Source organism: Lissotriton helveticus, chromosome 2_2 (genome assembly GCF_964261635.1).
Source record: "Lissotriton helveticus chromosome 2_2, aLisHel1.1, whole genome shotgun sequence".
In the NCBI taxonomy this organism is placed as follows: domain Eukaryota; kingdom Metazoa; phylum Chordata; class Amphibia; order Caudata; family Salamandridae; genus Lissotriton; species Lissotriton helveticus.
In genome coordinates, this window is record NC_136060.1 from 450750376 (window position 1) to 450776695 (window position 26320).

The window sequence follows — 26320 nt, forward strand, 5'->3', positions numbered from 1 at the left end:
CGTGTGTTCTTTTAGTATCCTATGAGAATTTTGATGTGGGTTAGTCTTAGGTTTGGCAGTTGGGGCTCTTTCACACGTTGGTTGGGTTATATGTGTAGAGCAATTTGTCTGGGCACAGTAGATTTGTGTGCTAACTGCTCCCTTTTTCTACACTATAGAGCGGGGCCTCATACTCCCGAGCGGTTGCCGGGTGAGGTGAGGTCTTCACCCACACAAGGCTGGGTGAGTATCACTGTGAGGAAATGCCTCTTTGTGATAAAGCTATTATGCTTCCTTTACAATGCAGAATGTAAATTATTCATGCAGGTGTGTTTTTCTGTGCGTGTTTCTGTGTACTCATGCGGGTGTATGTGCGTAACCTAGAGTTGTTGAAAGAAATCTTTTGTTTCTTGATAGGAAGAAGACATGCTTCTCTCCCTCCAGTGGACATTTAATCATCTAAGTTCCTGGTAGATATGTAACTTTTTCTTTTAGTACATTCTTGTTGTTTCTCACTCAAACACATATTTTTCAGTTGCAGTAGCTATCCCATGTCTAAGGTCCTGAAGAAAGGCGGGGTAACTCCCCAAGAGGCTGAAACATGTCGACCGTCCTGCACAGCGCCATAGGGTAGTCTTACTATTTGGCGTGTTTTTAACTCTTGACACATAGACCTCTATTTGAACTTTTTGCTGAGTCTGAGTAGTCAATTTTATTTATCACCATCACTTGAGCACTGCACTTTACCAATACCACTCTACAATGAACATCATGGCTAGACTACTGACATTCATTCCCGCACCGGCACTGTATGGTCGGATGGGGTGTTGAATGACCAGAAAACCCCCACATGACGTAAACTCCACCAAAAGGGTGGGCTGATGGGATTGATTCTAGCCTATGTTTCTCAAACGGCACTCGCTCACACATGCACCCTACTTTTTCACAGTCATCAGTACAGTTACACACTATTCCTAGACCTGGTCTGCTCTGTTGTGTTTTTTGCATCTTGACAATAGGGGAGTGAGCAGACAGGTCGTAAAATATTCCCCTTGACCCTCCACACACGTTTGTTTTTTAGTATTGAGAGCAGCTTTCAGTTGCGGGTCTATTTGTAATGAATGCAAACGCACCTTTTGTTTGCATCCCTATAGCTCACCCAACTTAATTGTGCATGCTGCCCCTCTGCCTACCTTCCCTGCCCCCCTTCTTCCTTAAAATTTGATGATAATAACATCATATTTATTTTCATTTGTATTTATTTTTTACCAACATGTAGAGATATCTCATGGCAATAATTGTGATAATCACTCAGCCATTTTTTGGTTCAACGTACACGGACTCATTATGAGTTTTGGATCCTTGCCAAAAGGACATGTTACTCTTTCTTGGGGTCGAGGCAAGTTCCTCTATACAGTGATTTGTGCTGATGTTAACGTTCTCTAATTCTAATTCCAAATGCAAATCTCAGGGTATAGCCACAGCTACACCTCCTGTTCTCCTCCTCCATTTAAGCAATTGTTGTGGAGGCACTTTAGAATCAACGTCCCAGGGCATACATGATTCTAGAGTACGGTTAAGATGAACTTCACGTCTCTATCATGAGACCGTAAGATGCATCTTTTATACTTCATGTAAATGTTGTAAACAACAATCAATTTCATGGTATAACTTTGGTTCCAGAAGCTGCAGAGGCGCGCATCTGATATCCGAAGGTATGGAGCCTTTCACATACTATCCAGCCTGGTCCAAGTAATGTTTTCAGTGCGCATGCCATAGGAACAGTGTTTCCCATTTGAGCATGCGTGCGACTCCATGGTGGATGTTAGACCTACAAGCAGGTAACTTTAGATGTGCGCTCAATCATTCATTTAGACACCTTCCTGAGTACGGTTTCTGTGTACCTTTTTTAGCGACCTAGAATGGGTGCTCTTGAAAGTATTTCTTCATTACGCAGGGGCGATATGTGCAGAAACAAGTTGCCACTACATGGTGGTTCTCAATTTACTGCGCATGCGCGAAGGAGCAGTGGTCTTCATCGCGCCTACTTCCGCATTTCTTGGTTCACGCAAACGCCCCGTTATGGCTCATTATTCAATTATCGGTCGGTATTAAAGGGTGTAAGGCGGTACTACGAGCTCCTCCCCTTCCGCTTGGTTTAGAATCGGGAGTACCGACGGACAGGTGAGTTGCCTGTCAGCCTCTCTATTCTCACTTAGTTCCTGGTGAGGGGTTATGACAAGAAGGAGCCCAGAGTGCCCTCCAATCCCATAAACTCTCTTTTCCCATCTGGGACTCTGTTGATTCATGTTTCTTGGCATTGAAGGGACTTAAGGGACATCGTAGTACGTGTGTTCTTTTAGTGTCCTATGAGAATTTTGATGTGGGTTAGTCTTAGGTTTGGCAGTTGGGGCTCTATCACACGTTCGTTGGGTTATATGTGTAGAGCAATTTGTCTGGGCACAGTAGATTTGTGTGCTAACTGCGCCCTTTTTCTACACTATAGGGCGGGGCCTCATACTCCAGAGCGGTTGCGGGGTGAGGTGAGGTCTTCACCCACACAAGGCTGGGTGAGTATCATTGTGAGGAAATGCCTCTTTGTGATAAAGCTATTATGCTTCCTTTACAATGCAGAATGTAAATTATTCATGCAGGTGTGTTTTTCTGTGCGTGTTTCTGTGTACTCATGCGGGTGTATGTGCGTAACCTAGAGTTGTTGAAAGAAATCTTTTGTTTCTTGATAGGAAGCAGACATGCTTCTCTCCCTCCAGTGGACATTTAATCATCTAAGTTCCTGGTAGATATGTAACTTTTTCTTAGTACATTCTTGTTGTTTCTCACTCAAACACATATTTTTCAGTTGCAGTAGCTATCCCATGTCTAAGGTCCTGAAGAAAGGCGGGTTAACTCCCCAAGAGGCTGAAACATGTCGACCGTCCTGCACAGCGCCACAGGGTAGTCTTACTACTTGGCGTGTTTTTAACTCTTGACACATAGACCTCTATTTGAACTTTTTGCTGAGTCTGGGTAGTCAATTTTATTTATCACCATCACTTGAGCACTGCACTTTATCAATACCACTCTACAATGAACATCATGGCTAGAGTACTGGCATTCATTCCCACACTGTATGGTCGGATGGGGTGTTGAATGACCAGAAAACCCCCACATGACGTAAACTCCACCAAAAGGGTGGGCTGATGGGATTGATTCTAGCCTCTGTTTCTCAAACGGCACTCGCTCACACATGCACCCTACTTTTTCACAGTCATCAGTACAGTTACACACTATTCCTAGACCTGGTCTGCTCTGTTGTGTTTTTTGCAAAATAAACTGCTTGCCATGACCAAACCTTCCTTTTCAATACACATAAGTCACCACTTGAACGGGCCTGGAGGAGACCAACACAAGTCAAAGGAGTATCTCAAATTTTAGAACAACATATTATCCAACGTCATGTGTCGACAACAGTTCATGTTCAAAGAAACTCTTGATAGCAGGTTTAGCTTCTTCTTTTTTTTTTTTTCCTGTTGCTTCAGTTTATTCGAGATACATTTTGCACAATTATGATAGCACATGTATTTCCATACAGCCTTTCCCAAACAGCCTACGCGTTTCGTCCTCACTGGGACATCATCAGGGCTGTAAAAAAAACAAAAAAAGAAATTCTATGACTATAAATTACTACATGAATTATATTCTTAATTTCCAAATACAAATGACTAAATCTCATGGGTCATTATAATGAAGTTTTCTTCATGCTGCCTATTTAACAATCTAAACAGGTTTATGGGAAAACCTGCCTATATAACACTCTATTCGGCAATACCACATTCTTATGAGAATATGTGACAGAACTGCTATTAATAAGTGGTGAAAGTATAACTCTTTTAACATGATCATACGTCTAAATTACCAGAAAGGAAAGATTTTGGTATTTCCCCAATATGGTCTCATCCTAGATTTGAAACACACATGCAATCCTGATTTGCTGGAATAAGTAACAATGCTCACCTAAATTATAGAAACAGAAAATCTTCCAATAGGGCTCAATTTGACCAGTGGATGCGAAACTGTGAGTCCTTAGCATTGGTAGCTAGTGCTTTCTTAAGTCCAATATTCTAAATAAAGAGAAAAGGAAATATATATATCTGCCTCATAATTTATTGTGTCCAGAAAATATTAAGAAAAGTTCATATAGGCCCAATATAACTATAATGTCTATTAAGAAAAATACCAAATTGGTTTCAGGTCATAAAAACGCACAACTCCTACCATTTAGACATCAGCCACTGTTGTTAATTCAGTCTCCTTTCAATCACATAATCGTCCTTGTTCCAAGGTAAAAATTTCAATTTAAGTAGTTCTAAAAAAGGGAAAAGTGAAAAACACCTCTGACTATAAAGTCCTCTGCACTACTATTTAAAACCACAGAGTCTTTTTACTTCCAATATTTCAACTCACAAACAGTTCTGATGTGTGCCTACCTCGGTCTGAAAATGGTCAGCTTCACTCGCATCCGTCCGCTCTGCCGACTCTCCTGATAAACAGTCAACATTTTACAGAAACGGGTTTGCTAAATTTAAGCCCGTTATTGACCAATCAGAGTCTGTAAAATTCGCGCGAAAGAAGGTTCCCCTTAATTGAAATGAACCCGTTTCCTAAAAGGTCCGCATGTTTCCATGTCCGTGAAAACTTTGCCTGTACCGGAAAATGAAGAATAATATCCGGCTACGAAATGGTATTCAGTGATAGGCTCACTGGTCCAAGTATATTTGTCCAATCATGACCGCCGGGTCGGCGCGTTGCTCCCAGCGGAAACCGGCAGAGTATATCCGGTTACAGATTAGTTGTGATAGGCTTACTTATCCTAATGTTGTAAGCCACTCGAAACCGCCTAATCGCCGCGTTCCCGTTACGGAATGATTTTTACAATAGCGCTCACATTCTGTTCTCAGATAATAATATGACGGGAATCAGACTAGTCTGAACGGGTTGTGAGTACTTCATAAACAAAGTCAATCACCAAACCTGATTCCGTTTGGTTTTTAAATATTTGAAGAATTAAATTCATTAGAGAACGATGCGATTAATTTCAAGCAGATTTTCCTAATTACAGTGCGAAAATGGCCATCACAAGCAGACGGCCCAACAAGGCTCATGCCAAAATATGGCAAAACCATCCAATATCTGGGTTCTCTGTCTGATCTAAGTATATCTGTGTTCCTATACAGGCAAAGCCAATACCCATGAGGTAATTAGTAACGATCTGCAGCACCCCAAGCAGGGTTACTGATACACAAACTACAAAAATATTTAAAAAAAAAATTTTGAGAATACGGGTGATATGGTGGCATACAGTCCCCATCATTATTTTCCCTTATTCATAATACATGTATATAAATTCAAATGATTGCATATGTGTAATGTTTCCATAAAAAGAACTCCAAGATAATTTAATATATAACATTTGCTGCGGGGGAAGTCCTACAAAAAGTAGTGCAGTTCTGAATCACTATTCAACCCCAGTTTCACCGTTCTGCAGCGACTTATCCACCTTGCTTCCTCTTTCCTGATACATAGTTCCCAGTCTCCCCCTCTCACACTAGGTTCTATTTTTTGGAGACCATGAAACTTGAAATTTTTCTGTCTCTCATGACACGTTTTTATATGAACAAAAATGGGCGATTTAATATCTTCATTAAGAATAGCCCTTCTATGTTCCTGCATGCGAATCTTGAGGGCTCTTTTCGTGCTCCCTATATATATTTTATCGCATGCACAGATAATTGCATATACAACTCCCGTGCTATTGCAGTTGATAAACTGTTTAATCTGATATGTTCTGTTACTGTTGTATTGAAATTCCTTGGTCCTGTTAAGACCCCAAGGACACATGTTGCAACCCCCGCATGTAAAGAACCCATTTGGAGCGACAGGCATCCAGTTTGGTCTACCTTGTTTGATAGGTTCAACATAGTTTCTTGTGATTAAATTACTGATGGTGGGACTACGTCTATATACTATTTTTGGTGTAGGTCCAATTTGTCCCAGAAGGCCCGGTACACCCATCAATAAATGCCAATTCTTTTTAAGAATCCTGAAAATATTATGTTTGTCAGTGTTATATGTTGTTACAAATGCCACTGGCCTCCTTAGCTCTTTATTTTTTCTTTTTTTGGGTATTAGTGTAGTTTGTCTGTTGATCTGACTTACTTTTTTGCAAGCGATATCCAATTGCTCCTTAGAATAACCTCGACTTTTAAGCCTATTCTTAAGCTTGTCAATTTCTGTTTTAAAATCTCCATCATCACTGCAATTTCTCCTGAGTCTAACCATTTCGCCAAATGGTATACCCTTGATTACTGATGCTGGATGTGAGCTGTCAGCCCTCAAAATGGAGTTAGTTGCTGTCTTTTTCCTATACAATTTACTTTTGATCGAATCTCCCACAACAAAGAGTTCCACGTCTAGGTACTCTATCCTCTCGTGTTGGAAATTCATGGTCAGTGTCACATTGAACACATTATTGTTCAAGTAAGCTAAATATTCATTCATCTGGTTCTCAGTCCCCCTCCAAAGGATTAAAATGTCATCTATAAAACGACCCTAGAAAAGTATATGATCGGTCCAATTAGCGGCTCTTCGGCTCCAGGCATGCTCCCTCTCGTACCAACCCATAAAAAGGTTGGCATAAGAGGGAGAAAACCTGGATCCCATCGCCGTGCCCCTGATCTGATGGAACCATTCATTCTGAAACAGAAAAAAATTATTGTTGAGAATAAGAGAGCTCATGGCCACGAGCATTTCTGAATGTTCAATCAGACTTGCACTTCTCTTTCCTAAAAAAATTTTCAAAGCCGCTTCCCCTGTTTCGTGATTAATACATGTATATAATCCAACCACGTCAAGGGTTACGAAGCTCATTCCATCTTCCCACACAACATTTTCCAGCTTGTTAAGTATATCCATGGTGTCCCTGACGTGGGAGGGTAAATTCAGGACTAGTGGTTTCAGAAATCCGTCCACAAATTCCGACAGATGTTCTGTCATGCTACCTATGCTGGATACAATAGGTCTCCCCGGTGGGTCTGTTCTTGACTTATGTATTTTAGGTAGGGTGTAAATAAAAGGGTAAGTGGGATTCAATGTTCGTAAGTATTTAAATTCTGCCTCATCTGATAGACCAGCTTCTTTCCATGTAAAGAGACGTTCTGTTATTCTTTGACCAGCTTCTGGCACTGGGTTCTGGGTTAATTTACGATAACAGGTTTGGTCTGATAATTGTAGAGCAATTGCCTCACAGTACTTCATTTTATCCAAAACCACTATATTCCCACCTTTGTCTGCCTCCCTTATTACAATAGTTTCATCATTCTTCAAATTCCTAATGGCCATACGCTCTTCCATGGTTAAATTATCAGGGGCTTTACCCAAAGTCTTAAGTGGTCTTCTGTCCCTGTCCTGCCAATGGTGTAATTCATCTAAGGTTTTTTGTGTGAATATGTCAATGGCGGCAAATTGACTCCCCTGTGGGGTGAACTTTGATGCCAACCGTAAACCACTTGTTAGATTGTAATTAGTTTCCACTCCCAGTAAATTTGCAACATCATTTATACTTAATTCTTCCCCTTCTGTAATTGACATAATAATTGTACTTCACGTAGATGTTCAATTGTCATATCTGATTCTTTAATGACAGTTTCAGAATCAACATTCTTGTTACACATGGAAGAAAAAAACTCTTCAATTTCAACAAGCGTGAAAACTTAAACAAATCTATTTCAATTTCTGTGAAATCACAATGTTTCTGTGGACAGAAAGAAAGACCCTTTTTCAATACCATAGTTTCTTCATTAGTTAAGTCTCTGTGTGAAAGATTAATCACTTCTAATTCTAGACCAGATATTTCCTCAGTCAAAATATGATCTATTTCTTCAATATGTCTTGGCTCCTGGTACCCATTCTGGTACCTCCTGTGCTTCCTCCTCCCCCCTGTAGTACCGGAGGGAACTTCCTCTTTCCTTTCTTTATCTTGTCTAACTCGTCTAAAAAAGAAGACGAGCAGGCAGCTGCTACTGTATTTCCTCCTGTTCCTCCAGATTCCTCAGTAGAGGAGATACTTGAGCTACTTGCATTGATTGAGCTTGCAACTGAGATAGTATCATCACTACGCATTCTTTTCTCTTTCGGCTTACTAAGGTCATCAAAACCCTTGGCAAATGTAAAAATTCGCCCTTGTTTGTAATCACGTTCATCCCTTCTTATTTTGTTCAATTTTTTATCCTTAATTTGCATCTGCTGGCGATTAATCACCTCCTTTAAAATGACATAATTCTTTTCAGTTATTTCTTTCATGTTCATATCCGCTATTTCCTTTTCAACCTCTGCAATTTGTAATCTCAGTTTCTCTACTTTACGTTCTGAATTTTTAACTAAAATGTTCATCATAGTGAAGAAAGAGGCATAGAGATTCTCCTCCCAGTCTTTTAGCAAATCTGGGTCTAAATGATCAAAAGTTGGGAAGATTACAATTTTTAATCCCCTTGGGATACGTCTTTGATCCAAGTAATTCTTTAATGTCATCCCATCCCACCATTTTGAGAGTTCTGTCTTTCTCAATTTTTCTAACCTTAAAAATAAATTTTTCAAACCCTCTTTTGCCGCTGGCTTATTAGTGGTTGATCAATCCTGACTCTCTTTATTCTGGAATACCTCAGCGGCCCACTTCTCTCGGTCATCTTCCATAATATTTCACAATCTCTCGTGCAATAGGCGCCCTTAAATTTAATACAACAACACCACACAATGAGGTGGAGTCACCTATTTAGAGCACTTAGCGAGATCAAAACAGGGCCTGGAGGAGAGGCTACGGCTCTGTTGAGAAAGGTAATTACAAAGTTATCCTAAAACAGTATAAAGATGTATTGCTAGAAACGGAGAAAAAAAATTTCTAGAGCGGAATCCTCCTAGCCAAGTCTAACCCCAAAGAACGTTTTAAAACCGTAAAAAGGTTAACGTCCCCGCTTAGCCCAAAAAATGTAAGCAGTTCTGAATTTTGCGACAATCTGGCCATCTTTTTTCGACAAAAGGTGGAGGCCATATTCACCACTTTCACTCCTCAGCTGGAAGGGCCTGTTCTTCACTCTTTGAACCGAATCAGGCGGATCCAGCTGTGGGATCAGTTTTCGAACAATTTTCCCCCTTGGCAGAGATGAAACAATTAAGCTATTGTCCTCTATTCGCTCTGGTTCCCCCTCGGACCTGTGTCCTGTGTATTTAATCATTGTTTTCAATCTGGGTCAAATAAAAGTTTTGTAAATAATGAGAAGTGTGCATTGTCGTTCCTTATCCAACACCAAGAAATCTTTTTGTGGACATAACAAAAATATTTAAATATTGATATGATTAACTCATTGGATCATTATATCTAATAGTTTGGTCTTGCAGTGATTAATAGTGGTTGAATGTCCAGCTAGCTTTTTTCTCTTTTGTGACGTTTAGAAAGTTGGAATTTTTCTGCCTTAACCATTTAGTTTTTGCAGCCTGTCTCTGAGTCACATGACTGGGTGAAGCTGACAGTTGGACTTTGTGTATTCCTATACACACAATAAAAAGCTTAGGTGTGAATGGATGGGCCATCACTGGCAGGATGGGAGGATGGAGCTGGGCACAGCCCTACATCCACTTGAATATGCTGTGTCCTGCCTCCACACAAAGAGCTACGTACCACTGTAGGCAGTTTACTGCTCAGGATGGGGAGGCAGGAAGCCTGTGCATTTCAAAGGGAAACCTCTAGAAGCTTTTCCCACTTCAAAGAAGGCACCCAGTATAAATATTGGAGCTCAGACACCAACTCTTCAGTACACTTTTGTTACCTGTGGAGCCTCTGCAGGAAGAAGGAATGCTGGGCTGTTGATAGAACTGCTGCTCTCCTAGACTGCTTCCCTGCTGGACTACTGCCTTGCAGGACTGCTGTCTTGATGGCCTGCTGTCCTATTGCCCAGCTGTGCTCCTGTGTGAGTCAGACTGATTGGACCTGAATCTGAACCCAGGACTCCCAGAGTGATTCCAAAAAAACTTGTCTGCTGGCACCCTGTTCAGAGCCACAGGGGCATAACAGGCTCCCAACCACCTGAAACAGCACCCAATCCAGCTGGATCTGCCAGAACCCCGACCCGCCAGTGGTGCCCTACAGGCCCTGGACCCTTGGTGTGGCTTCAATGGACTTGAATTTATGTTCTTGGGCTCTTCCGGACTACGAGCTGGCCCGTTATGGCCAAAATCTTGTCACTCGCACAGCTCACCAACATGAACTTGTTGCACTAAATAAATTGTACATTTTATTAATGCAAAATTGTAGAATACAATGGACTGCTTCTGTACTGTTATGACGTCAACAAAACAATGGACGTTTAGCTCAAAGCCTTGTAATGTGGCAAATCACAAAGCTTCAGCCGTAGAAGGTAGAAATAAGTCACAGTTTTACATTTCAAAACGCAAAGATAGACACTGTGGTTGCAGTTGAATTTCAATGTTTTTCTGAGAGGCAATGTAAAACATTTCAAACGCACAGCTCGTGCACAGGAAATAAACAACGAATATTCAGTAATATGGCTCGTTGCGGCTTGGTTATGCTAACTGAACCAAACCTATGCTAAGCATTATTTTTCTAAATGAGAATTAGTTTCTATGACCTTTTTCAAGCACACAATGTTTTCTTTGCTATTTCATGCCTATGCTTCTTATTTGATAGTAGGGTGCATTGTGGCTCTCACTTTCCTAAATCTTCAATTGTTCACCTTTGTTTGCTGCACTTTCACAAGCTAGGAATGACAACAGTCTAATTTTTGTAGATGACAGCAGGACACTGGTAGACAGACAGGTGGCATTATTACTATTAATACCAGGTCCTGCAGATGTACTTTATTGCTAGAGGAAACAAAGAACAGAGGTGTGGCTGTCTTGTTTCATAGACCCACCAGGCACTTAATGACCTGAGGTTGGTAACCAGCCAGCCTGAAACCTATTGGCGACCGCTGTGAGAAGGGCTGCAGATGGGCAGAGTTGCAAGTGATCCTGTGTGGACAGTAGCTTGTAAGCTGACAAAGCCCTACAGTCTGTTAGAGACTTTGGCAACATGCAGATTGAAACTAGGTGGCACGTGAGACACACACAGCTGTCGATCCTGGGAGACTTATGTGCCAATATCAAGGATACTGATACCCATTCCGCTTGTTCAGAGTGGGAATAAGTGCAACTGGTCACCACTGGCATCTACTGAGTCATTGAAGTTGAATTTTCATGCTTTGGATAAAATCCTAATATGCTTTTTTTAATTATATATTTTTTGAAGATTTATATAGTGCGAACGTGGCCCGAGGGGATTTGTGTGCTTTATATGAGCACCAGATTAAGAAGTCAAGCTGTTGGAGTACTACAGGGCAGGTGCACAATAGTTTACAAAAAATATATATCAGGAACTTCATTGAATGAAGCTTAAAATCTCATGTGCGTAGTTGTGAATGAAAAGAAGCACTTCAAAATGGAAGGATTTTCTTCTTCTTCTTGGGTATGTCTCTATGACAGCCACGGTATACAGTGTTATTTATGAAAAGTGATTATTACATCTTCTGTGGGTGTATTGGTTGGACATTTGGGGCCATATTCACGAGGCCCCAGTGCCACTTTCGGACCACTGTGCATCACTTTTTTGACGCTCCGGTGGCACAAAGTGCCACAGCATTTTTAGAAGGCCACCGTACGTGGCTTTTCATGGCCTTGTGAATATGTGCCCCTTTTTACTGCGTGAAAAGTGAGTTCCATGTGTGTTGCTGTGGGTGTTCCCACACAACACCCATGGAATCTGAAGCATTTCCATATTTAAGAGGAATCGCAAACCTGGGAATATGTGACAATCCTCCCCATGGGAGGCATGTGAGTGGCGTGTGAGTGGCGCAGCAAGGAGAAATACTTTTACTCCACCTAGTTTTTTCCATTTTCTTTGCTTGATGCATTCTGCAGCACACATAGAAATAGGAAAATGTCATGAATTATAGTTTTTTGCAGGACGGTGTGCCTTCATGCACAAATACAATCATACCTGCAATGCAGGCACCCTTGCAGCATGATGCAAGGGTGTCTGTGTTAGCGCACGGCTGCTGCTTGTGCAGTGGCGCAGGGGAGAAAGACAGGAATGTGCTGTATCTTGTAGATATGGCACATTCCTGCCATTTTCTTTTGATGCACGTCAGTGCAGCATAAAGGCCTGCAGTGCTAAAGTTTGTAAATGAGGCCCTTAGAATCTCTTTGTTTTTATCCACTGGTCTTCCTTTTACTAAATTATTGTTAGTTTGATATTAACAAGTGCCAGAGGCAAATATTTGAGGCATATTCTTAATTGAATTGAGTAGTGGACAGTGATTTATAAATTGACAACAAATATGAAAAGAAAATCTGTCTAATAATTCATTAGAAATAGGTGAACTTTCCTGTACCAGTGCTCCCTTGTTGCTATGGCATTAGAGAACCTGCACTGCTAGCCTGAAGCTCTGTGAAGTTTAGCGATGTCATAGTGTGAATGATGCGTTCGTCATTGTGACCTGTTCAGCATCAGTAGTAACAAGAGCTGTAGATGTGATGGAGGTCACCAGTGTTTCGCTGATTTTCATCGAGCACGGTTGCAGACTGCTGTTTTCTGCGGATTTACTGGACAAATTTGATTGGTAAGTTTTACATCAATTTTATTGATCAGGAATATGTCCCAGCACAAGATGAGATAGAAGTTAAGTGGCTGTTATATTTACCTAACTGAAAATTGCATGTTTTAGAAGATTTTAATCAGGGCTGATATAAGATGGCTTTCTAATGTTACAATACTTGCCTGGAGTTTTTAAAATAGCTAGAAAGTTTACTTTTGTGAACATGTGCTGCGTATTTTAATGCTAATCATTGCTGTAAAGTCATTTCTTACTTGTGAAAGTCCACTGTATTTGTTGTCTGATTTTAGAGAGATGATGAAATGTCTAGCACATTTCTATGTTGGCAGATTCCACTATATAAATGATATGAGATGTAATTTTATCAGACTGGGTTTTTTTCATAGTTATTGCAGTTACATATGTGCATTGCATGTGTGGAATGCTGTTTCTCGGGTTTGACCACCTTTGCTGAGATTGATTGCTTTAACCAGAATCCACTGCAGGGGTGAAGTTATTTGTTTAGGCTGTGTTTTTGCTGATGGCCTATCAGCAATTGCATTCCTACCAGGAATGGCCCACAGTCACACCTAACCTTAAGTATTCCTTAACAAATGACGTCCCCTGGAGTGGACACTTTGCTATGATGTGCTGATACTGATAGAGGGCAGCGTGTCTCAGCTATACACCTGTAGGTGGTCCGCACAATAAGTTACGACAGCCTGATGTTCCACTCTGCCTTAGTCATTTGTTGCAAAATTCAACAGCCATGTTTACAAAGATTTAGCACTGTCCAGCACGCAACTCATTTTGCGGCGCTGCCCTATGCCAATTTGAAAGGACAGAAATGCACTGCATTTACAAGATACAGTGCATTCCTATTCTTTCAGCCAGTGCCATAACATAAATTGCAGATGTGCGCCAATGCAGGCACTGTTGCACCATGGTGCCAGGTGTCTGTGTTGTTGGCATGATTATATTTGTGCAGCAAAGGACACCTTCCTGCATAAAAACAAAATTAGAAGAGGTGTTATCCTCTTTCCATGTGTGCTGCAGAATGCAGCACACATGGAAAGAGGAAAAAACTAGGAGAAATGTAAACATTTCTTCTCGCTATTTCTGCTCTGGGGAGGCATATTTTTTTGGGCACTGCCCCAGAATCACGCTATCTTGTAAATCTGGGGCAATGTCAAAATCCAAGGTTGTTGCATGGGAACCCCTTCCTTCTGGAACATGAGGCAATGCAGTGACTTGTGCTGCATGGTCTTTCACCTCATCTACAAAGTAAAGAAAAGCCACACAGAGTGGTTTTACGGGAACTTGTAGATATTAGCCTGCACTGTGCACCACCGGAGCATAAATGTAGTGATATTCCAGTGGCGCAAGTGCCTTGTAAATATGCCCCAAGTATTTAATCTCAAATCACAGTTTTGCAGCACTGAGCTGTGTGTCGGTAACTGGCTCTAACTTTCTAGTCTCCTGTGCTAAGCACAAGTTTGCTGTTCTGAACTGAGTCGAGTTTTTCAGTTGTCACTGATGGTTGGGTTGTCAATACGGGAGGTGGGTAGAAAGGAGCTTGGTTTCATTTGCAATTTTGGTTTGCAGCATTCACTGAGGAGCGAGCTTTTTGGAACTACTTGACCTTCATTACACCACTGTTGATGGATATTTGCATGAGGTTGTTTAATGTGTGCTATGTTTTTCCTTTTCAAGGGTGGCAAATATAATTAGGTGTTTGACATGTAATGTACAAGAAATTGGTAACCCTAAAAATGCAGATTGATACTTGCATATTTAGAAAGACACGGGCAGAAGTGGCTTTTCTTCAAGAAATGCCCCTGATACCTTGGGACAGAGCTAACTTTGTGCATTACCAGGGAACCACAAATTACTTTGCTTCCTATAGCTCATTCATGGCTAGAGTTGTAATCTTAATCCATAACACATCGCCTTTCTCATTTAATTATATTCATTGAGACACCTTGGGCAGATTCATTTATCTAGCTGGCTTACTTTGTGACTTTACCATCACAGTCAAAAACTCCGACTCACCTAACTTCGACTTCTAACGTTTTTTGAGGACATTATGCAGCATTATCGTAGGCGTGGTGACATAAGAGTTATTTGGGGGTTAAAACCTTAACCTAGTTCTTAATTCAGAACTCGATAGAAGACACAGAGACATGACTAGCGCCCCCAGTGCAATATATGCTTTGCAATAAATCCTTGAACATGATGGTTTAGTGGATGTATGGTGTAAGCTGCGGGAGTAAGCAAAGGCCTACTCATAGTGCTCCACTGCCCACAACACATATTTGAGGACTGATTTCTTGCTTCAATACCCATGGGTCCACTCTCTTGAGTACTAATCCTGCAAATTCTCTGACCACTCATCCGTTATACTTGCCATTATGTTACCCGACTTACTATAAAGACATGAACCTTGGGTGTTTGCATCATCAGCATTAAGGGACACAGTATTCAGAGCAAAGGGGACAGGCCATAGATGAATATTTTGAACAGAATGTAGAGTCAGTTGCCTCTTATCAAACAATTTCGGAAGCATTTAAAGTTTACATAAGATGGACAGCAATCTCAGAGCATACGAAGTGCTTAAATCCATGTGGACCTGGCTTCGGAGTTTTAAGAGTGAGTTAAATAGGGTTCACTGACAGAATATCGCCCACCAAAATATCCTCATACACAAATATACAAGTTTTTAATATTAATGTCAAAAATATCGAAATCCTATATTTATTATTGTACAATTTTTAACAAAGTATAGATGAGAAAAATATAGTTGTACAAAATATCAATTTTAATATATATAAAAATAATATTTAATATATAAAAAAATTAAATTAACTTAAAAATGTATTGGATTTTGTATACATTTTAATAAATATAACAAATACATTTAATTTAAACATACGTATATAAAATATAATATAATTATATATATTTATTTTAAAACAATTTGTAAACTTTTTATTTTAATTTATTTCATAATAGTATTAATAAAAATGTATAAATATATATATATATATATATATATATATATATATATATATATACATATATATATATATAAAAACACCAATGACATATCTAATAAAAAACATATTATAAATTAAAACATTAAACTATTTTAAAGTCTTTAAAATAAAATGTTCAACTTCAGTGAATGCAACAGTAGAAAAAGTGCTGGACAGTGGAGGGGTGAAAATTACTATTCCCACTCAAGTAAGTGCAACAGTAGGGAAAGCGCTGGATAGCGTAGGGGTAAAAATTACTATTGCCACTCCAGTGAGTGTAACAGTAGGGAAAGCGCTGGATAGCGTAGGGGTAAACATTACAATTTCCACTCCAGTGAAGTGCAACAGTAGGGTAAGTGTTTGATAGTGAAGGGGTAAAAATTACTATTACCACTCTAATGAGTGCAACAGTAGGGAAAGTGCTGGATAACGTAGTAGAAAAAATACTATTCACACTGAAACACTTAAATATATATATATATATATATATTAAAAAATCAGAAATATAATATAAATTAATAATCAATATTCTAAATTAATGTTTAAAACATATAAAAAGAACACATATTACAATAGTAATTACATATAACAAAAGCTTACAAATACTATATATAAAAAAATTACAAATACATGTATCAACACATATTTATTTTAAAAGCAATTAATGACAAATAAATGTATTTATATAATTCCCTAACCTATAACACCATACTAATAATAAAACACTTCACATTTCTTAATTAAATGTATTTACCTAATTTACATAATTAATAAACAATTAAAAAATTCTTACTAATAAAAAATTATAGACATTAATCTACTACACACACTTTAACACTATAATTTGCACACCACAAACAAACTAAACTATCAAATATTAAAACACATTTAGAAATTATCTCAAAGTTACACTCAATTTGTATGAACAACTAATAATGACATTATTAAAATGTATTTAATACCCACCCTTAACCCCTTTTAAAAATAAACATAACAAAAAATATTTAAAAATTACCCAAAATAATAATCGATTAACATTAATTAACAGCTATATATTAATTAAACACAAATGACTTCCCACCGTTTACACCTACAAACACCGCAACACACACTTAAAATTAATTAGACAATTACTATCATTAATTTACAAATTAATTAAATTCAATTAACAACTAATTATAAATTTAAATTAAATTACTTCCCACCATTTATGCTCAGAAGAGTCTTCCCCTGGATTCCCATAGAGTGCAGAAAGATCCTGGTTCAGTCTCTACTGATGAGCATGCTGGACTACGGAAACTCCCTGTTCATAGGCATGGCAGATTACCTCTTCACTAAACTTCAAATGGTGCAGAACGCAGTGGCTAAGGCCGTGTGTATGAAAAGAAAGTTTGACTCAGCCAAGAGCTGCCTACGTCAGCTTCATTGGCTGCCAATGAAGCAAAGAGCAACCTTCAAAATGATGTGTATAGCACACAGAGCATTGCATAACACTGGCCCACTTATTCTTCGAAACAGGATCCAGTTCTATGCTCCAACTAGAAACCTTCGCTCTCAATTCACGGCAAGAGCAAGAACCACTCGGGTGAAGAGAGCCAGGATGGGAGAGCGAGCCTTCTCTCACATAGCCGGAACCAAGTGGAACGAACTGCCCGTGGCCCTCCGACTCACGGACTGCCACTTGGCTTTTAGGAAACATCTGAAAACCTTTCTCTTCCCTAAACCAGACTAATCTAACACGACCTATGTCAACCCACCTCGCACAATAATTACTACAGCGCCGTGATATCCTACTCTGGATCATTGTTAGCGCTTTATAAGAAATAAATAATAATAATAAATAATAATAATTATATCTACAAACACCACAACACACACCTAAAATCAAGTACATAATTATCATAATTTTTTAAATAATTAATTAATTGAAATGTAATATTTATTTTACTTATGTATTTAATAGGTTTTATATAGCGCTGGCTCCACCTGTGGGGTATCAGAGCGCTTTACATTGGAATGACAATAGTACATGGAATACAAAACAATGGTGTCCAAAAGAAGCATTCAGACATGACGGACTATGGGAACCACATTGAGTAAAATAGCTTGACTTAATAAAAACTGCAAAGAAGTAGCAATTTAGATTGGGGATCCCGGTAAGGTCCCTGTTTGGGATCTATGCATGACTGTGCGGCCGCTGACTTGTCGGACATTTTAAAGGACTCGTAAACAGAGTTGACTTTGTCTACGAAAAACTGACCTAGACTGTTGCATAGTTCAGTGCTGCCCTCTATCTGTTTGTTGAAGTTAAGGTTTGTTAGTTTTTTTACCGTGGTAAATAGTTCCTTGCTGGAATTCTTGGCCTCATTTATTTTTTATATAAAGTAATTGCTTTTTTCTTCCAGGATTAGTTTTTTGTTTGGTGCTAGGGAGGTTCTGTATTCTTCTTTCAACTGTTGTTAGAAGTTGAATCTCCATTTTCTTTCCGCCCTTCTACAATTTTGTTTTTGCACCTTCAATTTGTCGGAGAACCATGGTGATGATGGGTTTTTTTATCCTTGAGGAGGTCTTTCTCAGAGGGACTGCTAACTTGACTGCTGAGTTCACCCAACTGAAAATCTGATTGGCTGCTAGATTGCTGTCTAACTCTAGTTCCGGAATGGTCGTGGAGAGTTGCTCCTGTAATTTAGGAGTGTCAATCTTAGTCCAGTCCTGGATTGTGACATACCTAGGCTGGTGAGCCATTGTATCTGTGACCTGCTGTAGCTTTAAAGTAAATGTTATTACTTTATGGTCTGACCAAGTAACTGGCAGTATTTCCATCAACTCGATGTTGGTGTTTGAGGAGAAGATCCCATCGAGGGTTTGCCCTGCCACAGCGTGTCTTGCTTAATAATCTGTGTTGAAATTATAAATACTCAATGACAAGGACACCAGTGGAAGTAAATCCGTTTATTAACCATCCACTCTCCTCATGGAGAGTGTCCCAACATTATATTGTAAGCTTCAGGGCAGGAGAATCCAACTGGGTAAAAGGAAAGGGGTGGACGGGACGTACCATTTGAGAGGTAAAAGTTACAACACATCTCCCTTCCATAAGGGTGACACAGAACGATGGATAGGACCCACGGAGGTGGGACAGTAAATGTACAATGTCAAAATTGACCGAAAAACAGAATACTGAACATTACTCATGCGCCTTTACAATTTTATCAAAGCTCCACCATTGACCATTCTCAAGTTGAACCACATTCTTAAGCACTTTAGCAATTTTACAGGGCATGTAGTATTTGCTTTGGGTGGCTCCCACTTTGGTGTTTTTACTGGCTTGTACCCTGTCACCTATCTCCCACTGGGAATCCTTCACCCCATGTTTAGCATCATACCGTAATTGTATTGGTGGAGTTGGACCTTTTCTGCCATTGTCTCCTGATCCACTACTCTGGGCTCACCACCACACAACCAACTAGGATTCAACTTGGTGCAGGGTTCTCTCCCACGCAATGCTACAAAGGGTGACATGCCTGTGACCTTATTAGGGGAGGTGTGGTATGCCCACAGACACCTTTTAAGGGACCCTTCAATATCGTGACCGTTGGTGGCAGCTAACTGGATATGTTCCTTTATGATTCTGTTTGCCCGCTCGACTAAACCATTGGCTTTAGGGCAATACAAAGCTGTGGTCTCATGTTTGATGTCCAATCCCTTGAGAAATGCACGCATTTCTTCCGAGCTAAACTGCTCTCCGTTGTCTGTCACCAAAGTCACTGGAATGCCTTCTTCGACAAACACTCCATTCAAGAACTCGATCACCGCCTTAGTGGTGACAGTGTGGACAAACTTCTGCTTGATCCAATGTGTTGTGTAATCAACTAGAACCAGCATGAATCTCCTCCTTTCACCTAATTCCTGCATGGGTCCAATAATGTCCATGGCCAGCTTGCTCCATGGTTTGGTTGGTACTTTTACTGGAGACAATGGTGCCTTCTACACCGCCTTATATTTGTTGCTTTTGGCGCACGCCCCACAATCCTTAACAGCTTGTTCAGTCATGGCGTCCATTCTAGGGAACCAGAAACTGGATCTGACTCTGGCTTTAGTAAGGCTACGCCCTAGGTGGCCTTCATGTGCCAAGTCGATGACCTTCTTCCTAAGGCATTTAGATGGAACTACTCTATGATTGCGATGGATTCTGCCTTTTATGAAATTTAATTCATTTCTCACTTCCCAATACTCTTCTAAGCCAGCTTCAAGTTCATTCTTCTTGCTCGGCCATCCTTTACCCATGTATTCTTTCAGGGCGTTTAACTCCTTGTCCTCTTTCATCTCTTCCTCCCATTCCCTCTCCGTGATCGCAGGCATCTCCGTCATTAGTATGGGACTGTCAAGGGCTTCTTCTGTTTCCCCCACTTCTGGTAACGGGGACCTTGACAGGAAATCCATGATTTTATTCTCCTTTCCTGGCACATATTCCACGTTGAAGTTATAGTGCTCCAGCCCCAGGATCCATCTGCTGATGCGAGGTGTACAATTCCTAATCCTTTCACGGAGAAGATGAAGGTGAGGGGTTTATGATCGGTCCGGATGGAGAACCTTACACCCCACAAGAAGAACTTGAAATGCCTAGCGACCCAGAAACAGGCCAAGACCTCCCTTTCAATTACGGAATAGTTCCGTTCGGGGTTTGTGAGGCTCCGGGATGCAAATGCAGTGATGTTCTCCTCTTTTCCATCTTTCTGAATCAGGGCCCTTGTTGGAAGCATCTGTGTCCAGGATGGTTTTCTTTGATGCATCAAATGTACCTAATGCCAGGGAGGTTATTAATTGCTCTTTTAGTGACTTAACCACTGCATCATGCTCCTTGTTCCATAAGAACTCTTTGTTTTTCTTCATTAACTCCCTCATGGGCTCACACTTGGCAGCAAAATTGTCCACGTACGTGGACATATACTCTAAAAGTCCCAGGAAGGACTTTAGTTCTTCCTTGTTCTTGGGGCCTGGTGCTTCGGTCACTGCCTGGATTAAACTGCCCTTCGGTCTGAACCCGTCTTCTGTAATCTTGTGGCCTAAATACTCAACCTCCTTCACTTTTATTTAGCATTTTTCTTTCTTCACAGTCTGACCGGCCTCCATGAGTCTGCTGAACACCTGTCTTACAACCCCATCATGTTCTTCCTCCGTTTGTCCATAGACTAAGATGTCGTCCTGGAAACACATGGTGCGTTCCACTCCTTCTAATATCTTCTGCATGGCTTTCTGGAATATGGCAGCTGCGGACGCCAGGCCAAAATGCATCCGTTTTAAACATGTATGCTCCGAATGGGGTGATGAACGCCGTGAGGGGTCTCGATTCTGGATGGAGTTCAATTTGGTGATATGCCATGGACAGGTCAATCACGCTGAAGTATTTAGCAGGGCCCATGGTGCTCAGCATTTTGTTAATTATGGGCAAGGGATGTCTTTCCACCCATGAATTGTCGTTGAGACTGCGCAAGTCCACACAAAGACGAATTCCTTCCCCGCTGGCTTGGCTGCGATAACAATGGGAGCCAACCACTCTGAGCAGGTTATGGGTTGAATTATATCTAATTCACATAGCTTGCGCAATTCCTCTTCTAAGGGTATTTTCAACTTGTGTGGCACTGGGCGTAGTTTATGTACGACTGGCCTAGCATTATACTTCAACTTGATTCTGTGTTGGAACTTGTGAAGACAGCCCAGCTCTTCTTTGAACAGCTGCCCAAACTCATCGCAAATGTTATCACTTCTCTGGGACCTGTCTGTGAGCAAAACTTGTTCAGTACTATTGGGATCTAGGATGATACCCAGCTCTTTTTGGTGAACCTATCCCAGTAAATTAGATCCTGATTCCACTACATACGTTTCCCTGTCCTTAAAGCGTATTAGTACATTTTTCATGCCTACCAATGGTATTTTCCCTTTGTTATACCCTGTGGGAGAAATGTCAGGCATTTTCAACTGTTTCACATTACAATTTTCCATGGATACAAAGTCATCTTTGTTTAGTAAGGTGTACGGAGAGCATTAGTCTGCGTACATTTCTACACATTGGTCATCGAGGAAGACATCACATTTTGGGTAAATCGAGTTTACGGTACTTTCTATGTCTTTTACTTGCAAAATTATCTTCTTGCTTCTTTGTTCTATACACTTTACTTCCCTGGCTGCACTCTTCTCTATATTCCTACCTTCATTTCTTGTGTGCTGTTCACCATCTCTACATACTCTCGTGAAATGCCCTCTCCTATTACATCTTTTACACGTGACAAAACTAGCAGGGCACTGGTAAAACGTGGCAAAATGGTTATTGCTGCCACACCTGTAGCATTTAGGACCCTTCTCCTTAGGCTCTCCTCTCCCACTGTAATTTTCTTTAGACCTAATCTTACACACCTCGTTACAATCCTCTTCATCTTTTACATAAGCTACTTCCTTCCCATTAGTTTTCATTTCTTTAAATGCATCTTGCCGTATGTTCTACTGACTTGGCTATTTCAATAGCTTCTCTTAACCCTGCGTTTTTTGCTAGCAACTTCTCCTGGATACGTGGGTTATTGGTGCATCTCACAAGATGGTCCCTTATGAGGGAATAAGTTAGGCTACCAAACTCACATAGCTGTGTCAGACCCCACAATGCAGCGATGAAATTTTGCAGACTCTTGCTTACCTTGACATCTTTTGAAAAACTTATGGCGTTCCAAAACAACATTTATCCTGTCCCCAAAATGTTTCTCTAACCTTCCCATAGTTTCCTCATACACATCAACATCAGTTCTCTCCTCTCCCTCCTGTTCTAACATGGGTAGTGACTCGTAAACCTTGAGCCCTTGCCTACCCAAATTGTGTAACAATATGTGTTTTTTCCTTTCGGCCTTGTATTTTTCGCCTCCAACAGCTATTAAATATGATTCAAATAGTTTCACCCACTCCTTTCAACTGATTTCCGGTTCGCCTATCTCATTCAAGAAGGGTGGGGGTTGGCTCATGCTTGCTGCTGCCATGGTTACACCAAACTAACTTAGAGACAGGAAAATTTAACCTAGGTTTTGCACCACCACCACCGGACTATTGATTACAAGGAGTGAACACCCGCGTGAGTATCACTTCCCCTACAAGTATTACATATAGAGTCCGGTTGCAACTACTAAAAAGGGTCTCAAATCCAGTTAATGGTGGAGGACTACTGATTGTCTCTCCAGTTCCACACTGCCCATAGGATGATCGCACTCACCACCACGACCTGGAGCTTGTCCATAAACCCCTAAAATCCTCTGCTCGCCTTAGCTGGGAAAGAGGGATGCACTTCGGAAATCGCCCGCAAAGCAGCCTACCAGGGCAGCAGGCATGATGATCACTGTCACCGGAAGGGGTTAACTTATAGCCAAGACCAGCGGCCCTTAGCTGCTGGTGCGCCGGGTGCGTCCTGGATATCCGGCTTAGTCAGGAGATGCTTAGACGTCCTGACGGGAAATTCGATCTACCAAGCACCGGCTCCGGACGGCTCACCCAACTCCTCTCGAGCTGCTCGATCGCTGCGGACCCTGTCAACCACTCTTCATTTCGACGATGACGCCTGGGCCCACCAGCGCCTTATACACTCGCCCAGTTGTTCGCAGGCACCCGGAGTTATTTGGACTCAGCGCGGCTCCTCACTTCTGCATGCCTGGGCTCAGCTGTCGCACTTGGCACCACACACTCTCCCGGTCCGAGGCCAAGACTCTTCAAAGGATCAGGTACGAGTTCTTATTCTGATGATACTTAACTCGAATGCAAGGCGCGCTTAAGTGATCTGGTATGCGCTAACCACCCCTTCACAACGTGGGCAGTATTTCACACAGTCTCGTCATAACCTCTAAGCGCGGCTAGCCCGGACCACAATCAGCCTCAGTCAACAAGATTTTTACGATGTCCGCAGAAGCGGGGAGACTTAGCTAGGATCCTTGTATGCCACCAATGTCTCACAGAATGCCCGCAGATGGCAGGTTGGCACTCACCCTCCTGACCTTATTTTCTTTGACAGTTTTTCCAGTCCACTTCTTACTGATCTTTAATAGTCTCTTTTCCAATCAGGCATCAATTCCATAGGTGGCTGACCTTATGCTCCAAGTTCTTCTTTCTTCTCCGATTTCTTCCCACACAAGTTACTTCCTAATCCTCTTGTGTGTTTGTGGAGAGAGTAGTCAAAGGGGAGATGGTTAACTACTGCCCCTTGCGCAGTTCCGTCGCCAGTGTTGAAATTATAAATACTCAATGACAAGGACACCAGTGGAAGTAAGTCCATTTATTAACCATCCACTCTCCCCACTGGAGAGTGTCTCAACATTCTATTGTAAGCTTCAGGGCAGGGGAATGCAACTGGGTAAAAGGGAAGGGGTGGACGGGACGTACCATTTATAAATTAAACATTGCATCAGTTAATGTTATTGCATTACTATCTGAGCTCTTTTCTAAGTGTACATTAAAATCACCCAGGATGGTAAAGTCTGAGTCTTTTATGCAAGATTCTAAGAACGGGCTTTATAGCTGGATCAAAGGAGTTTTAGCCCTAGGTGGTCTGTAAACCAAAAGACCTTTCCACGTATAGTTGTCTGTGATGGAAATCGGAAAAGATAGGCTCTCGCAATCTGAACTACTGCACAGGTCGAGCCCCTGGCTCTTAGTTCATCCCGAAAGATAATGTCCAGGCCCCCCCTCTTTTCCCTTTCCTATCTGGTCGGATGATTGCATATCCTTCCGGTATGGCTAATGCTATATGTGAATCTGATGCGTCATCTGCCCATGTCTCTGTAATGAAAACTAAATTAAGAGTTTGTGTTTCCATTAGTTCGGTCATTTCTGTGTTGTGTTTTATCAATGACCGTGCATTGATTAGTCCAGCCTTAATGACCTTGGTAGACTTTCTGATAGGGCGCATATGTTGCTGTGTTAGTCCCTTGGTTTTAGTAAATTCAAATGGCATCTGGCAGTTTATGCAATTCTTAGTTTCTGCCAGCATATTTAGCGTAGTGCAACTGCGATTGGACCGAAGTATAAGCATTTTGTGTCTGGTGTAAGTTAGCCTCTCAATATTTAATTTAATTTGTGCAGGACTCTTGGACCTGGGCCTGGGCCAGGCACGGACGGGCGCAGACAGGCTTGCCTTTGGTGCACCTTTTGCGCGCCGGTGGCGTACGTCCCCTGTGTGTCCACCCTGTCATGGTTTTAAGTAGTGCATGGAATGATCAGCCAGAGCGACTAGACCACTCAACGCCAGAAATACCCCCGAGCCAGAAGTGTGTCAGCTTTCAATCCCCTCTGCACCCTCTGTACAACCGGCAATTGCTGTGACGGACCGGAGTGACTGGGGCCAAGCTTCCTTAGGAGTTTCAGGTGCAGCGTGCAATGTGCAAATACAGCAGTAGGTGAGGATAAAACAATTTAAAACTTTAAAAAAGAAATCACCCTATTCTACTATGTTGGAACAAATTGTGCCCTTGGTTTAGGCAGAGCAGCCGCAGTCTTTAAACATCAGACCTTTGGGAGATCCAGAGAGTAGGGCGTTGCCATAGTCAATTTTCGAGAAGACTAGAGATCGGACAACAGATTTGAAATCTTCCGGTGGAATGAAAGGTTTGATTTTTTTGAGATGTTGGAGCGAGAAAAGTTCTCCTTTTCCCGAATTTTTTATATGGGAATTGAGCGTTAACTTACTGTCAATGGTGATGCCAAGGGATTTTACTGATTCGGATAAGGAGAGCAAACAGTTTAGGACATGAAGGTCAGAGATCCATGTTTGGATGGGGAGTGGGTTGTTTTTAGGAGAGAAAATAATGATTTCAGTTTTGTTTGGGTTGAGTTTGAGATGATTTGAGTAGAACCAGATTTGCATATTAGGCAGGTCAGTGTTAAGGTGTAGGACATCTGAGTGGGATTTTATTTTATAGTATAGTTGGGTATCGTCGGCATACAGGTGATAGTTAATACTGGCTTATTTGAGTATGATGGTAAGGGGTTCCATAAATTAGTTGAATAGAGCAGGAACGACGATAGATCCTTGGGGGAAACCAATGGAGACCGGAGTGGGGCTGGAGAGGCAGTTTTGGATTTTGATTTGTTGGAAATAGGAGGTGAACCAGTTCAGGGCAGTGCCATTAAGACCGAATCAAAAGTTTAAGTGTATTGAGTAAGGTTAAATGGTTAACTGTACCGAATGCTGCAGAGAGGTCTAGGAGAATGAGTAGGCAGGTCTCACCATTATACAGGGCATGATGGATGGCATCTACTATATTTAGTAATGTTGTTTCAGTGCTGTCCCCTTTACAGAAGCCAGATTGTAGAGGGTCGAGTAGGTTCTGTCAATGCGTTTATCCAATTGAGGAAGAGCACATTTTCAATGGCTTTTGAAAGAATGGGGAGATTTGAGATGGGGTGGAGATTATTAGGGTTGTTGGGGTCAGCCTTATGGTTTTTAGGAATTGGCGTGACCTGTCCGAGTTGGAGTTAGACAGGGACGCACCCCGAGGAAAGGGAGGAGTTGATGATTTTGGTCCAATAAGGTACAATGATGTGCTTAAGGTCTTGGACGAGGGTTGACGGGAGGGGGTCTTT